This window comes from Ciconia boyciana, chromosome 10 (genome assembly GCF_034638445.1).
Source record: "Ciconia boyciana chromosome 10, ASM3463844v1, whole genome shotgun sequence".
Lineage (NCBI taxonomy): Eukaryota > Metazoa > Chordata > Aves > Ciconiiformes > Ciconiidae > Ciconia > Ciconia boyciana.
The window spans coordinates 32163526-32179018 of NC_132943.1; positions in this window are offsets into that span (position 1 = coordinate 32163526).

Below are 15493 nucleotides of genomic sequence, written 5' to 3' on the forward strand. Positions count from 1 at the left end.
TGGTTATTGGCTCTCTTGAGTGATTATATCCACCCTGGTTCCACCAAGTTCAGCAGGTCTTGTGCTGGTCAATTAGCCTTTGGCATCCGGGAAGGGAAATGCTTCATTCAGTTTTTCTCAGAGCCTGTTTGTGTAGCATAAGGTGGACTGAGCAGGGGAGGTTCCCCATGGGCAGTAGGGGAACTTATTAGCACTCACAGCCTGAATCCTGCCCTTGAACTGGCACCAAAGGGCATTTTTGTCTGTGCCCCAGCCCTCTGAAAAGGTGGATGCTGTTAAGTGGAAGAATCTGCCCCAGGGACTGCACTGCAGGAGGACAGCCAAAGTGAGAGGGGTTTTGGAGGACCGCAGTCATTTCCTCCAGCGTGACCTTCGCCTGGTGCGTACCAGGGCCTGGTTCTCCCGCAGGCTGAGCAACGCCACCAGAGCCTGAACAGCAGCTTTTTTGCCGGCTGTGCAGATGGATGCCCTGTTGCTTGGTCCCAGTTGGTCTGCAAACTCACTAATCACTACTGCTCTGATTCCTTCGGCATTACCAGGGCTATGCAGAGCTAAGCAGCTGATGCCATTTAGTGGCTTTTCCTACAGAGTGCTCAGTCCTGCCTTCACCGCTATGGCTTGCCAAAGGGCTCCAACACTTGCATTGCTGTGATGCAGACCCTGTAATAATAGTTGGTTACATTCAGAGAATTCAGTTCAGATTTTAAAACCTCATCAAATAGTTAATGACTGACTATTTCAACACAGCAGTTCCTGCAGGACTTGGGAGAGAAGAGAGAGAGGGAGATGGAAAAGTTATTCATGTCCCATCTGTCTGGAACGCTTGTCCCCTCCCTCCCACCCACTGAGTCACTTCCTCCCTTTATATCTCACTTAAAATTTTTCCTTTCCCCTTTAGCTTATGATTAACAGGCACTCACCCTCTGCAAATTGTTTCTTTTTTTCTGATGCAATGTTAGTTAAGGTTCTGTGGATAAATAGACCATATTGTCTTGCAAATGCATATATGGGGTGAAGTGTGGTATATACTGCATATATGGCCATGTAAAGGAATATATCAACCACTGCAACATCCAGCTGGTGCTACAGCCTTCCAAACTGAGCTAAGGAAATTGCAATGTACTGCCATGGTTATTTTGTCCCTGCAATGTACTGCCATGGTTATTTTGTCCCTGCTGCCCAAAACACAGTGGTAACGTGTGCAGGGAGAGGCACGTTGCTTGAACTGTGAGGTGGAGGTATTTTAGGGCAGCAGCTACCAGCCCAGAGAGGGGCTTGCTCCACTCTGGGACCTGACCCAGATGGGTGTGTGGGATGGGGCCACTTGCTTTGCCTCAAGGTGTGTTCATGAGGGGGCTTGGCTAGCCCAGCCCACTGCCTTGCTGCCAGGGCTTAAGAGGGCTCTGTTTTAATTAGCAGGTGGTGAAGGACTCTGGAAGAGAGTGCTGTGCCAGGCCAGGCCAGGCCAGGCCAGGCCAGGGAAGGGAAGGGAAGGGAAGGGAAGGGAAGGGAAGGGAAGGGAAGGGAAAAGAAAAGAAAAGAAAAGAAAAGAAAAGAAAAGAAAAGAAAAGAAAAGAAAAGAAAAGAAAAGAAAAGAAAAGAAAAGAAAAGAAAAGAAAAGAAAAGAAAAGAAAAGAAAAGAAAAGAAAAGAAAGAGGTGGTCTCCAAGGCAAGGAGCTCTGCAGCCTGTGGGTATGTGCTGACCTGGCACAGCAAGCAGGGGAGAGTGGGCTACTTACAGCCTTCTGATGGAGGAGCAGGAATGGCTGCAGAAGAGGGGCATGCTGGTGGGTTCATCCTGGAAACAACCCAGGGTAAGGAGGAGGAGCCTGGGTGGCTTCCTGAGCAAGCGTGTGAGGTGGTGGTGGTGATGGTGAGTCTGTAAGCTGTGGAGTAGATTAAGGCTAGGAAGGGGAAACTTGCACCTCCTTGAACAGGTTATTTGAGTTACTTGAGGTTTCCCAGTGAAGGGAGAGAACATGAGGCCCTATGTTATGTACTGCAGAAATCTTGTACATGTTGTACCTGCTTCAGCCTTCTTGCACATGGCTCAAAGATGGGGTGTTTTATCTACTTGGCACCTGTACTGTGGTGGTACAGGGAAGTTTTGTTCCTCAGGGATGTCAGGTTGACACCACTCAGAAGAAAAAAAAATAATTTTGTTTTAAAGCCAAACACTTGAGCGGCTATATGTGACTGAGGGAATTCCCATCCCAGAGAGACATCAGCATCACTGTGTTCAGCTACTAGTTGCTGTCCTCTTTTGAAATCTCCTTTTGTAACAAGATCCCACCAGCTTTTCTGGTTCCTGTCAGTTGGCAGTAAGCTGATGGGTGATGCAATAACCTGGGTAGTACGTCCACTCTGGGATGCACTGAAGGCTGCGGCACAGATGTGTCACAGAGCCTCTGCAAAGAGCCAGCTTGGCTCCTGCTGGAGGCTTTAGCTGCATGCGGGTCCTGCAGAGCCGTGGGCTGGCTCTGCACCAGCCTCCCAGTTCCAGAAGCTCACTGCAGGGGTGCCTGGGCTGCCTCTGTGCTGGGCTCGCACTGATCCATCAGTGCTTTTTTTGACTCTGACTCTGTCCTGTGAAAGTAGCAGTCCTGTCCCCAGACCTGTGTGTTATGCAGAGCTGGGACTGGACTCACAAGCTGTGGCCAGGCCTCTCAATATTTGGTATCTGAGAAGTGTCTTCATCTTATACGCATGGGTGATGGTGCAGGTGGGCTGAGACAGGTCCAGGAACTGAGGGTGGGTCTTGTATTTGCTGTAACTTCACAAATCGTGGACCTGTGTGCACTGAAACCCCAGAAGTTTCCCTTGAAGAGCAGGGCTAGGGAGGACTACATGGATCTTGTGGCTTTTATGACACCTAATAGCAGACTGTAAAATGGCCATTGAATTTTATTGCATTTGTGGGAGACTTGATGAGTCCAAGGATGGTGTGCTGTGTTACTGGAAGCTGAATAACCACTGGTGCTGATGTTGCTGAGTGGGTTTTTTTAAAAGGGAAGTTTGTTAGTTTATTCTCCCATGCCTTTGCTCTGATGGATAGCTACGCATTCTTTAGAGATTTCCTCTTCCAGATTATTTTTGGAAACAGTTTTAGACATATGCATGCAGAGACAGTATAACTGCCCTTGTATTATGGGGCAAATGAAATTAGTATTTCATTTGCCCCAGGGCAACCTTTGGAAATAAGACAATAGTCTCAGTTGTTTATTTTGCTGAGAGATGTTAATTATTAACTCTGAAAAGAAAAGTAATTGTTCTACCTGTCCTACATAAACTTTCATAGCTCTATGCGACAGCAAGATATCTTTAGGTAGTATATGGCTTGCAAAAAGCTACGCTCTGTAATGTTACTGTGCAGATAGATTTGGCTGCTGGAGAACTACTTCAGCCTAAGAGGTAATGTTGCCAGCTGGCAGAAGTGATCATATATGTAAAACCTTAGGCTGAACCAGAAAAACCTGAGTTCAAATCTCTTGCCAGGGATTATAGGATAGAATGATTAACCTGATTTTATATTTTTGGATAACTATCAAGTGCCTGAATATTTATAGTAATAAATGTCTTCCATATGTGTTGATACTGCATCCATGGAGTGCAATAGCATGATACAGTTATTGTCTTACTTGAAGATGCTAATTATAGCTAATCCTATAGGCACATGAATCATGAAACACTGGCCCAGTTTCTGCCAGCTTCCGTGAGATGCATCTGACTTTGCTCATGTGAGCAATGCAGGTCAGCAGAGACCTCAAGGCAAAATTCCAAGAGTGCTGTGGATCCTGAGCTCACTTTTCAGAAGAGATACAGGCACTTTGTATTTAAGAACTTAAAGCTGCAGGTGGGCACTTTACCAGCTTATACCTTCTGAGACTTACTAGTAGGTGCCTGGATGCATCTTGAAGTGTCAATGTGCCACTGAAAATATAGTCTTGAACCTACAAGCCATTGTCATGTAGCCCTGTGATCCTCCAAGTCAAAATTGGCAGGAGGCTCTTAAGTTCCTAAATTCATTTGGTGCCTGCTGGACTGGTACAATAGCCATGCTTGGAGCAATGCTGGTGCCTGTTGGGCTGACTCAGTATGGTACTGAGGATGCTCAGCTACTACAGAGATACTGCTTCTCTAGGGATGTGGTGGCTTACCAGGTCAAGCTCCTAAACACACCTCAACGTAATCAAACCTCTTCAGTGCATGATTGTAGAGCTACTCTCCAGTTGGTTAGAAAAAGCAACAGAGGAACTGTATGAAGGTTATAATGTTGTAATAAGAAGGCTATAAAAACAGAGAAAGAGAGACTAAACCAACGTTCCAGTAGTTTTCTCTTCCCTTGAAATAGAGGTAAGCCCGCCCAGACGTCTTCCTTTTAAATACTGACTACTGCATCTGTTTTAAACCAAAAATAATACCTTTTGATTGGAAATGTTTCAATAACATTATTTGTGCATTTTATTGAGGCGGAGGTTGCAATTATTAGAGTCACCAGGAATTTCAGACATTTAAACACAGCCTTTATTTCTCCAGAGTAAACCACATCCCTGTGCAATTATTCTTCTATCTAAATGCCTTCAAACCAAGTCCTAAACCAGATCTGACATTTGTTGCTGGTGGTCCCTCTTACAAATCGGCCCTTGAAATGAACGTGTGGGGCTAAACAAATGCCAAAGAGGTTGGGCTGGTCCCTGGAGATGCTGAGGGAGGCAGAGCCAGTGCAGGACGCAGTGCGCAGCCCTGGGTAGATCCTGTGGCTCTGAGCAAGCTGCTGTTGGTCTGGTCAGGTACTGTAGTCTGAGCCCTGCAGGCTTTAAAAGAATAAGGAGAAGAGTTTGTCTGGTCATGGGAACTGCTCCTTCAGCCATGTGATCTCTTTACGGCTTTTCACAAGGAAGCAAACAACTGCATCTGTGGCAGAGAAGGGACTTGGCTCAACAGCCAGAACACACACCCCCTTCCCCCCCCCCCCCCCCCCGGCTGGTCTCAGTGTTGCCCCCTAATCTTTTCAGCAAACGTTTTTGGAACTTTAATTTAAAAACTGAGATGGTTAAGGAGCCTCTAAGGCCTGAATCCCCTTGTTTTCTGGCCTCTCTACATCCTTTGTTGGCAGCACAGGGGCTAGGCATTTAAGCACTTTTAGTTTCAGTTTCTTGATGCTTCCAGCACAACATAAATAAGAATTTGGGTCTAAAAGCCCGTTAAAATTCTGACATCAATGAGAAGAACAAACTCTGAAGCCAAAGGAGGTGCCTGGCTTACAGCTTAGCTTGGGACACAAGGAGGTGAAAGTTTGATTAGGAGGTGACTTGAGACGGCAGTAGTAAAAGAGGAATCCTCCTCACCTGGCTAAGGAATTTTCAGCACCTGCCTATTTAAATCTCTAGCAAATGCTTGCTGGCTTGGAGGGAGCAGGATTAAGCTTGTGGTGGAGTGCAAGGATGACAATCATGACTTCTGTCCTTTGCTGTCCATATCGTCTGGATGTGTTTTCCCCCATGTACTCCATAAGAAAAGATGCTGTGAAACCTGAATGATGCATCAGGATTCTGGTATCCTCAGAGAGTGAAGCTGTTGCCATCTCACCCTGAGAGCCTTGTGGGAGTTAGCTGCTGTCCCATAGCACTTTGATACCGGTTGTGCACTTCTCCAGGGTCTGGGCTTTCGTGACCCTATCTGAAGTGTGTGTGCCCTCTCCCTTTCCCCAGGGTAGCAGCATGTTAACTGCCTGCCTGCCCTTCCCCCCAGCCTCAACAGTTCTCAGGAGAAACATTGTTCTTGCTTATTCTCCTGACGATGGTGGGCCTGCAGTAACAGAGGACCAGAGCAAAATACAGCGCTCTTACCCTAGTAAAAAAAGGTGGGTCTTGAGCTGTTGATTATCTGAGGGGAAGTAGGTTCCTGGCAAGAGTGTGTGTGTGCGCTAGTACTTTGAGGCTTTTGTCTATGTAGCAGGCCAGGTCTTGAGTGCACTGTCAATAAAGGGCAGCAATTCAAAGTGATTCACAGCAGATTACGCCAGCCTGTCTCTTGATGGAGCATGCTCTGGTCCTGTGCCTGCAGGTGCTGCACAGACTGCCGAGCCTGGAGCTAGCCCGCAGTTATGCTGTCAGCCTCGCTTAGATCTAATGCTTTATGACAACTGTCTACCTGTAATGTGATAATGGGCTGAAAACCTCTGCAAAATTGATAGGGTCTCTTGCAAAGAAGGCGCAACTTCTAATGTGGCAGGCCTGATCTCTTTCTTAAGGTCCACATCAACTGCAAAGATTTCTTTGCAACCGGAGGCCTGGTTCTCCTTCTGCCCCTGACAGGGATGGATGGTTGTGTTGGTGTCTGTGAAGTTGCTGGCCTCCTACTTTCTCCCAGTGCAGGGGGAATCAACCTGTTGCATTTTCAGGCACTTTAAATCTGTTGTTAACTCTGAAACCTAAGATACTGTTAGCATCTACCTCCTAGGGCTTCCTGTGTTCTCTGCCTGTAATTTTCATGTTCTGGATAAAATCACCTTCTGCCTTCAAGATGTTTCCAGGGTTTATACAAGAAATTGGTTATGTTTAATCCCTAAAATATGAGTAATTTTCTAGAATGATTAACAGGTAGTGTTCTAAAAGAAATGATGCTTCACATTGTGCAGCACAGCCTGTATAGAAGGGGCCAGATTCCTACCCACCTTTTACTGGTGTGACCCAGGAATAGTGCCAGTGACTTTGTGCTAGATCAGTGTTAAGTGAGAGTTGGGCCTAAAATACCCTAATGTAGTTTAAAGCCCTCCAAATTTGGTATCCATGTAAAAGAACTGCAGCTGGGAAGTTGCAGCCGTAGGAACGGTGGTCCCACTTGCTTTGGAGAGGCCCAGGCATGTTCTCTGTTCATAAACACATGAGCTACAGGCCCTTTTTCTCCACACCCCCTAATGCAGTTGATGGCACAGTGTTGTCTTGGTCTCGTTGTCTTGGTCTCGTTCCTGGCACAGGACTTAATGTCAACCAAAACCTATTTTCACAGCCAAAGTTTTGTCATTTTAGCTGGTGGAACTAGTTGCAGCCTGTCCTCTTCCAGCTGCCCAGCTTCCATCCCAGATCAAACAGGCCCAGGGCTGGCGTGAGGTAGCCACGGGGCAAGGTAGGCACTTGCATGGGGACAGCAGAATAGCTGTGGTCTCCTGATGTATTTTGGCTGTATGGGAGACTAGCTAGTGCAGGTGGAGGTGACTGCTGTGGACAAGTGCCAGGCCCTTTTTGGGGGGTAACAGGAAGATTGACCCGCACAGCCCGCTCTCTGGCACAAGTGGTCCAGCCCTATCCTTGGGTATGCTGCTGTGAAGCCAGGAGCCGGCTCCTGGGGCTGTGGACTGTGCTCTCAAGATCAGAGTCCCCTTCAGAGAAAACAGGGATGTTTACACAGAGCACAACTATCCTAACGGCCATGTGATAATTAAGAGGCCCGAGGCTGCAGGACAAACCCTTCCCTACCACCTTCTCATCCTCCAGAGTATAGGCCCCCATGGTAGCTCTGACCCCCATGCCATTCACTGCCACATCTGTGGGCTTATCATGCTTCTTAAAGAGCCCATAAACCCATTAGCTCTGGGTAAATGATCCCTGGGCTGTCTTTAGAATAATTAAAACCACAAGGCAAACAGTTACTCTGGACTATCAGCAGCATATCAACAAAACTTGTGTCTTGAAATGTGTGTTCAATTTCTGTTATTAAAAGGCACAGAGCCATATGTGAAGCATTATCATGCATCTTTGTGAAATTAGCAGAACTATTTGAACAACCATTTTGTCTCTATCAAAACAGTGCCTTATTATTTTTTTTTCATACTGTGTAGGAAGGTGAGAGCGCCTTTGGAAAGCAGGAGGGCTCAGGCAGGCAATCTGACTTCTGTAGCCCCTGACTATATCTGTTTGCTGTGCAGAGGTGGACACTATCTGAGAAGCCCAGGCAATACTGGTCATAAACGGGGAAAGAGGAGCAAGATGAAGAGTCCTGTGTTTCTTATAATCCTGAAATCCAGGAGACTCTGCTGGTTTCATCTAACTCCTTAGTTGCTCTACTTTGAGTGAGGCTTTCATAGTACTTACCAAATTGAATTCCTATTAGGGTCAATAGAAGTCTGACTATTGATTCAGTGGGAAAAGAAAAAAGACCAATGCTGAGCGTGCTTTGAAATTCCCACCACTTATGGCTAGGAACATATGTTAGAAAAGTGATGTCAGTTCCGACTGCTTATGAATTTTCAAAATAGCATTAGATCTTTAAAAAAAATTTAAAAAAATTGTAGTCCTTAGTTTCTTGAACTGGCCCTCTGAAAATGGCACCAAAAACACTTAAGGGCAAGGTTTTCTAAAGGAAGAGGAGCTGTTTCTGATTAATAGTGACCAATAACTGTGGGCAAGGTCAACATGTGGCATACAGCCAGGCTTGAAGGAAAACACAGTGTGAAGTGTTTCATCATTTAATGGACACTTAAAAAAAACCTTCCACAAACAAACCCCCAAATTATTGATCTGTTTGGCAGTGCATTTGGCAATTGACACTAGCATACAAGTCCCTCCTGTGGACCAAGTGCCTTTAGTGCTGGCTTTGCATGGCATACAGAGGATTTTTAACTGTTAGTGGACGTAGTTGGGGTCTTTTTTGTGTATGTCTGGTTTTGTGCATGTCTGTTTTCAAGGGTGTTGAAAATGACCGAGATCATATTTGGAGATGATCATTAAAGAAAATGCCAGTGCTTCTTGCCAGGCCTAGTTATCAGCCAAATGGATTGCAATAAGGCAAACAAAACTGAAATAAATATGAAATCAGTTGATTTAGTCTGCTTAGTCAAATTGAACAACAACATCCCTTGATCGTCAGAGCTGAATCAGCAAATATAAAAAAACCAAAGACAGTCAACCCTACAATTACAACCCACTTGAGGTTTTCACGCTGACAACCTAGTCGCTAAGTATATATGGTCCTCCCACTACTGGTTTGTCTGACTCTCAGGTTATATTCAGGGATATGACTGCATCACTAGCCTTGCGATCTTAACTTGATTTTATTTTTTTTTAAACTGAATACATTTGAACTCTTTTACTGTGCCAAGTATTTCTGCTAGAAAATATTCTGGAGGAGTCATGTAATAACAAACATGTGAAGGATTTCTGATATGAGAGAGTCTTGCTTATATTCATTTTTTTAGCTCCAGAGTGAGATTAACTTTGTTCTACAACTGCTTAAAATATGAACCCATATGCCTCCAAATGTGCAGTGGCCAGAACTACAGGCTCTCAGTACGTCTATAATATAAACAGTAGGTTTAGCATACATAGTAATATGCGATATGAGCCATGATTACACAGACTTTGCTCTCTTCTTTATTAATGCAGAGCAGTGGCTTTTCTCCTTTTTCTAGAAAGCCGTGGATCCTGACTGAAATTTGACACATTTTGCTTTTCTGAGAGGATCTTTTGTGGACCCTTTTAGAAGCAGCTCACAAGTGCCTAGGGTTGAGTGGACTGAGCTGAAAACCAAGAACAGAGAGAAAAGCTTCAGAATTAGCTATTCAGCTATATTTGTGTATTAACAGCTGTTAATATGTAATTTCTACTGGTAAATAAATGTATAGTCATTGTTTTGTACATTAGGATTCAGTCTGTCTTCCTCTGACACATTATGCAACGCCAAATGCAGAGAATTTAGGATTTCTGCTATCTGGAAAGCGAACTGAACAAAAATGCTTTCAGAGACACCTTCTGAGTCCATAGCAAATAGCACCTTTAGCTTATATGAGATAATACAATAAACTGCAAACACCTCTCTAAACATGATAAATTATTGCTGTTAGCAAAAGGTAGACATGTTTTGGGGTGGCAGAGAGCAATAAACAGCCTGAAAATCATTACTTTGTGTTAGCTCTGGAGGCTCAACAGCCATTAGAAGGGACTTTTGCACATTCCCTTGTGTGAATTCAAACTAACTTGCAAAACACAGCAAGCTTTCCGGCCTCACAGAAAGATCTTTTGTGCCCAGTGCCGGCAATGCTGCCACGTTAGAACTGAGGAAAGGGAAACACCACCCAGGGCTGTTGCAGCTGGCCACCAGCCTGGCATTGCCCCATCTTGCCACCTTCCTGAAGATGCCATGGCAAGAAGCGTGTTCTGGTTTTCCCCGAGCACGGCTCAGCTTGAATAGTGTGCCTTGTCCAATGTCCTTCTGCTGCTATTGGCTATTTCGTGTGCTGCTTACCAGTGAGTGGTGTACTACAGCCCATGTTTCCCCAGCACAACCGTAAGGCATTGCCCCCATCATCCATCCTGTAGTGCAACTGCTAATTAATTGGCAGGGCTGTACAGAAGAGCTGGCTGAACAGTGTTTGTATAAAGGCACAGGGCCTTTGCAGGACACTGCATTTCCAGCCTTAGAGAAATATAGGGAGAAGAGGCAGTAGAGAGATAGGGAAAAATCCACTAATCTCTTAAAGGATAAATCTCTGCCTTCCTTCTCTTGTATGACCTTACTAGGTACCAAGGCAGTGGAACTGGGAATAGCTCCAGAAAAACAAATGGTGTTGGGAGAAATAACATACATGCAAGGTGTGTATTTCAAGCAGCTAATGCCATGGTTGACAATGAGCTCTTTCATGGGACTATCAACCAGGAATGGGCCAGAGCTCAGGCCAAAAGAAGTGGTTCTTATGTTTTCCACCTACATCAGGGAATGTTCCAGTCACCAGCCTCTGCAGCTGTTCCAGCCTCTACTACCTTTCAGTCCCTTCTCCACAAATCTTTTCCATGCAGTTGTCGAACGCTGGCAGCCACAAGTTGCATGAGTGCCCCTGCAGCTGGGAAGTGACCCGTCTGGGTCTCAGCTCCCCTCGCCCCAAATGCAAGTGTTCTGGACAACATTATTACCTGTGGTCTATTGGCAATACTAATATGGGTACTGTAGCTCATTTAGCCTATATGAGATGAGATTTGCTCTGGGTGTGGTGCCTCAACACGGGCATCTAGGAGGAGGAACAACTTCATCAATGTATCCATTATAAGACATATTAAGTGCCTGAAATATAAAATATTATAGTTCCCAAGACCTGAGGATGAGGTGTGGAAACATCTCCAGCAGCAACAAAGTTAACAGTCAGAGTCTGATAAGCTGCAGTTTGGCTTTGACTGCAGTGGAGACATCAGTCTGGAAAACCGCCCAGTGTGCTGTTGCAAGAGATCTGTAATTAGCATGTGACCACTGCTCGTAGTGTATCTGAGGGTAATAAGAACGTGACAAACCTCATCTCTTTTCAGTTGTTGCAGGCTCTTGGTCTTTAGCTCTTTACAAAGCTGTAGGTAGTCCTTTAATTAAAGCTCCCGATTATGCATTTGACAGAGATCCTGTAGGCCAGCAAGCTGTAATGTTAAATGCCAATTGATTATGGAATGTCTCTGCAACTTTGCAGCCCTGTGATCCACCCCATATCAGTATTATAGTTGGATGTTGTCTGCAATTGTGTATAATCAGTGTCTTATTAAATCTACAGCATCCCTGTTAAATTATGTGCTGTGCATAATAGTTTCTAGAGAGCTGGATCTCAGTGTAAGTGCTGCATGTATAGGGAAGCAGAGATGACTTTTACTGGTAGCACCTGCAAAGGGGAGGAATGCTTAACCTTCCTTTGGGGACACCAGGGAATCTCTTGGGCAAACAAATCCTTTGAGATGCTCTAGCTGGGACAGCTCATCTCCAGCAGGCCTGTATTCAGGAGGCGTGAGTAACCAGGGCTGTCCTGAGTGCAGTGAAAACACTGTTTTCATCGCAAATCCAAAACAGCATGATACAAGCTACTATGAAGAAAATTAACTCTATCCCAGCCAAAACCAGTATAGCTGGTAAAGCCCTCTGAAGGGAGAACATGTGGTTGTCATGACAAGCTTGGCTTCTCTGTGCCTTTGCTTTGTGCATGCTAGTTACAGTCCAGATGACCTGCAAGCAAACTGGGAGCCTGGCGTTTGAACAGATGCACAGAGCAGGTAGCTGGAGCTAGCTGCGAGTGGGCGCTCACCCTGGGAGCAGCTGAGCTGTCTTTAGTTCTTTGTAGTCCAACTAATTAGCCTGGGCAGAGCGCCCTGCTGGTGTGGCAGCACCGCTTCAGGTCCCCAGTGATCCTGGGTATCTGCCCTGAACTGAATCGTCTGATGCAGACGTTCCCCATCTTTGCCAAGTGGAACTTGGTGGTGGAGAATCGGGGCTAGAAACGTTCTGTATTGCTGGGTTTTGGGTAGCTGTATATCAGTGGATGCTCAGTTGTACTTGGTATTTATAGTATAGCCACCTGGAAGTAAAGCGAACAGAAGCTTGCCGTGCTCTTCCTAACGCGGGAAACTTTCAGGTTCTTCTGTCCAAACCTCAGTACGAGGCAGGAGGGCTCTGTATCAATTCACCTCATTCAGAATGTATCACAAATATGTTTGTGATTTAGAAAGAAAAGATGTGTCTAGAAATTATCTCTTCATTTGTGTTTATTATAATAGTGTGTAAAAATGCATGCTCAATTGCTGCTGAATTGCTATAATTTATTACATTATACCTTGAACAACTGGTAAAAATGTATACATGTTAGAGCTGGACGTGAAATAAACTTCATGTCTGAGGGTGCCTATGTTCTGTGAGAGTTCGGGTAAGAATTTGAGGCACTAATTGCTTTGCAATAAAAAGTCCTTTGAAAGAGTTTGGACCCCAGCAGAGGAGCTAAGAAGCACCCTCAACCCCCAAAACACTGAGTGTCAGTCAGCGCTGTCAGAAAAGCACTAGCAGGAGTTCTGCTTTCTCATTGCTACTCAAACCTAGACATATTTGTAGCTTTGTTTATAGTCCTTTCATATATTTGAAGGTGTTTCACCAGCTATTAACAAGAGAACCATATCCCTGCTGAAGTCCTAGCCAGAATGTATTTTCTCCTCCTACACTTGTTTGTTTGGGGATTTGCTTTTCCTGTTCCCTTAACACAGGCTTTAAATCTTAAGGACTGAGCGCATCAGGAAGTCACCAGGAGAACTAGCGTTTAGGCTGTACTAAAGTATAAACTACTCTTATGCCTGGAGACCCATATAAAGCTGGGAAGCTAATTTCATAGCTGCTCCCAAGTTGCTCTAGCAAAAATCGTCCTCTGAGCCAGGGAGGCGGCTCCACTTGCTCGGAGCAGGGGGGTCCTAATCGGCTGCTGTGTGACTTCTGGGTGAGCACACTGGCTGGGGACACATCTGCAGCGCAGTAGCCCTTAGTGCAGGTGTGGCAGTATTCAGCTCCTACGGCCTTTCTGGTTTGGGGAGGGGATGGGGGAAGTCCACACAGCCTGAGGAGATGAACAAAAGGATAGTAACAAACAGTGGAGAGTTTGGTGAGGTCCCATCTACAGCCCTGTATCTGACTTGCTGATATGGTCTAGCTCTGTGTGTGGATGATGGATGTGCCCCTGCACTCCCTCCAGCACAGATACTCCTGGGTCGCTCTGTAAGTCCTCCCACTGGGCACCTGGTTCCCTGCACAGACCTTTGGGCTGCTGTTGAACAAAGATTGTTCTGTTACGAAGGCAAGTCCCTCCTTCCCAGGTCAAGGATCCTTGTGTGTCCCCAGAAGCCTGAGCCAAGGTCTCCTTTACAGATCTCTTCCAAAATCCCTGCTTCAAACTCTATTTTGGAGTTTTCTGCTGCCCACTTCCCATGCAGAGAAGGGGGAGGTCGTTATGTTAGTCCATGTTAGAGTTGCCCTTTGTCTGGCATGTATGTGCTGTAGCCCTTAGCAACTCATAGCAGTTTCAGTATCTCAGAGTGCTTCTTGGTACAGGAATTTTGTAATGTCCACCAGATATCACCACAAGCTGGCAAGAGACAGATTCCCCAAAGTGCCAGCCAGCACAGTGATATTCATCAGGAAGCCAAGCTTGCAGGAAGTGTTTCTTCAGTTCAGTCAGCAGTGTTTCTGTGGGACCAGCCTGGCTCCCGGTTAGGTTCACAGGCGTGGGGAGAGCGGGGAAGTGGGCAACTAACATGCTCTTCTGCTTCATGCTCCAGTTGGCCTCTGATCCCCCATTTAGTGCTCACCAGTGCTATAGCGGATCCCCATTTACTTTTAATGTGATTTCAAACTGAAGGTCACAAATTACTTGCTGAGTGATTTGCCCATATTAAGTTGCACTTTAGACTTTCATTCTCAAACATGGTATACGTTGGTGAACATTGGTATATTTACGATCTTTTAAGGGAGAAAAACAGAATTTAATAGAACTTGCTAAATAGAGCAAATGAGGCTGCAATACTCCCTCTCTCTGTTATATATTAATCTGGTGTTATTAAGTGTTAACTTAACAATGTATTGTATGGACAGCTAAAAGGGGCCTGGAAAAGTCTCTGTGTCAAACATGTAAACAGCTAGGGGTTTTTTTATTGGAATCATTAACTGCACTGCAGTTAAATCCTTTGTTTTCATGGCTGGTTTAAATTAGCAAAATTTTAATTTTTTTAAAAAGGTGGTGTTTTTAGTACATATCAAAAGGTTCAACAGAATAATTTGCATGTCTATTTAAAAGGTTTTGTAATTTTTTAAAAATTTGATTTATTCAAATTTCCTCTGGGTAAGAAGCTGGGATTGTCTAGAGCCGGTTCAGGGGAAGCATATTTAACACATCATTTTCAGTAACACTCATAATGCACTCCAGTGGTATTCAGTAATTTTAAGCACATGCATAAAGGTGAAGATGCATAGAAATTGAGACTACACTCCTGAGCTGGGCCCTGGGGGACTTAAGTGACCAATGTCCATTGAATTTCAAATATTTGGGTGTGTAATGCCATAGGTTTTCCAAGGGAGTGCTCAGCTAGTATCTGCAACTAAGCAGACAGCAGATTTAATGATGCAAGGATATGTATTATTAAACTGTAGAGCATTACACACAGACCTGAGGAGATCCCCCTGTGGCTTTTGCTCCAGACCAAACCCCAGGCACTGCGTATTTAGGGATTCCCTCTCAGTGCAGCTCCCCTTTTCAAGAGGAGGTGTTTCCTGCTCTGGTGTGGGCCTGCTGTCCCTGAGCACCTGCCATCTCGGCTTCCTGGTCAGAGCCAAGGATGTCACCTTGGGAGCTCTAAACTTTCAGCTTGGGCTTTAGCATGTTTCAAAAAGCCTCTTTCAAACCCAAATTAGATGTTTGAGTTAAACTCATGAAGTGGTGCTGGGGAGTCTGCCTCCCAGCTGGTGCTGCCCAACAAGTTTGGGGTCTGGCCACTCTCCAGGCTACTGTAATCCTTGCCCTTCTCCAGACAGGCCACTTGCATGTTAGCTAGCAGATGGCAGTGAGGTGGACCAAGATGGTGTTTGGTTGTTGTTTTTTTTTTCTTCCCTTCCCAAGGATAACAGGCTACTTCTTCCTTTTCTACTCTTTCAGGCCTCTGGTCATTCCCAGTGAAATGTTATGGCAGTCACAGCGTAGGCAGCCCATCAGGCTGCCAGA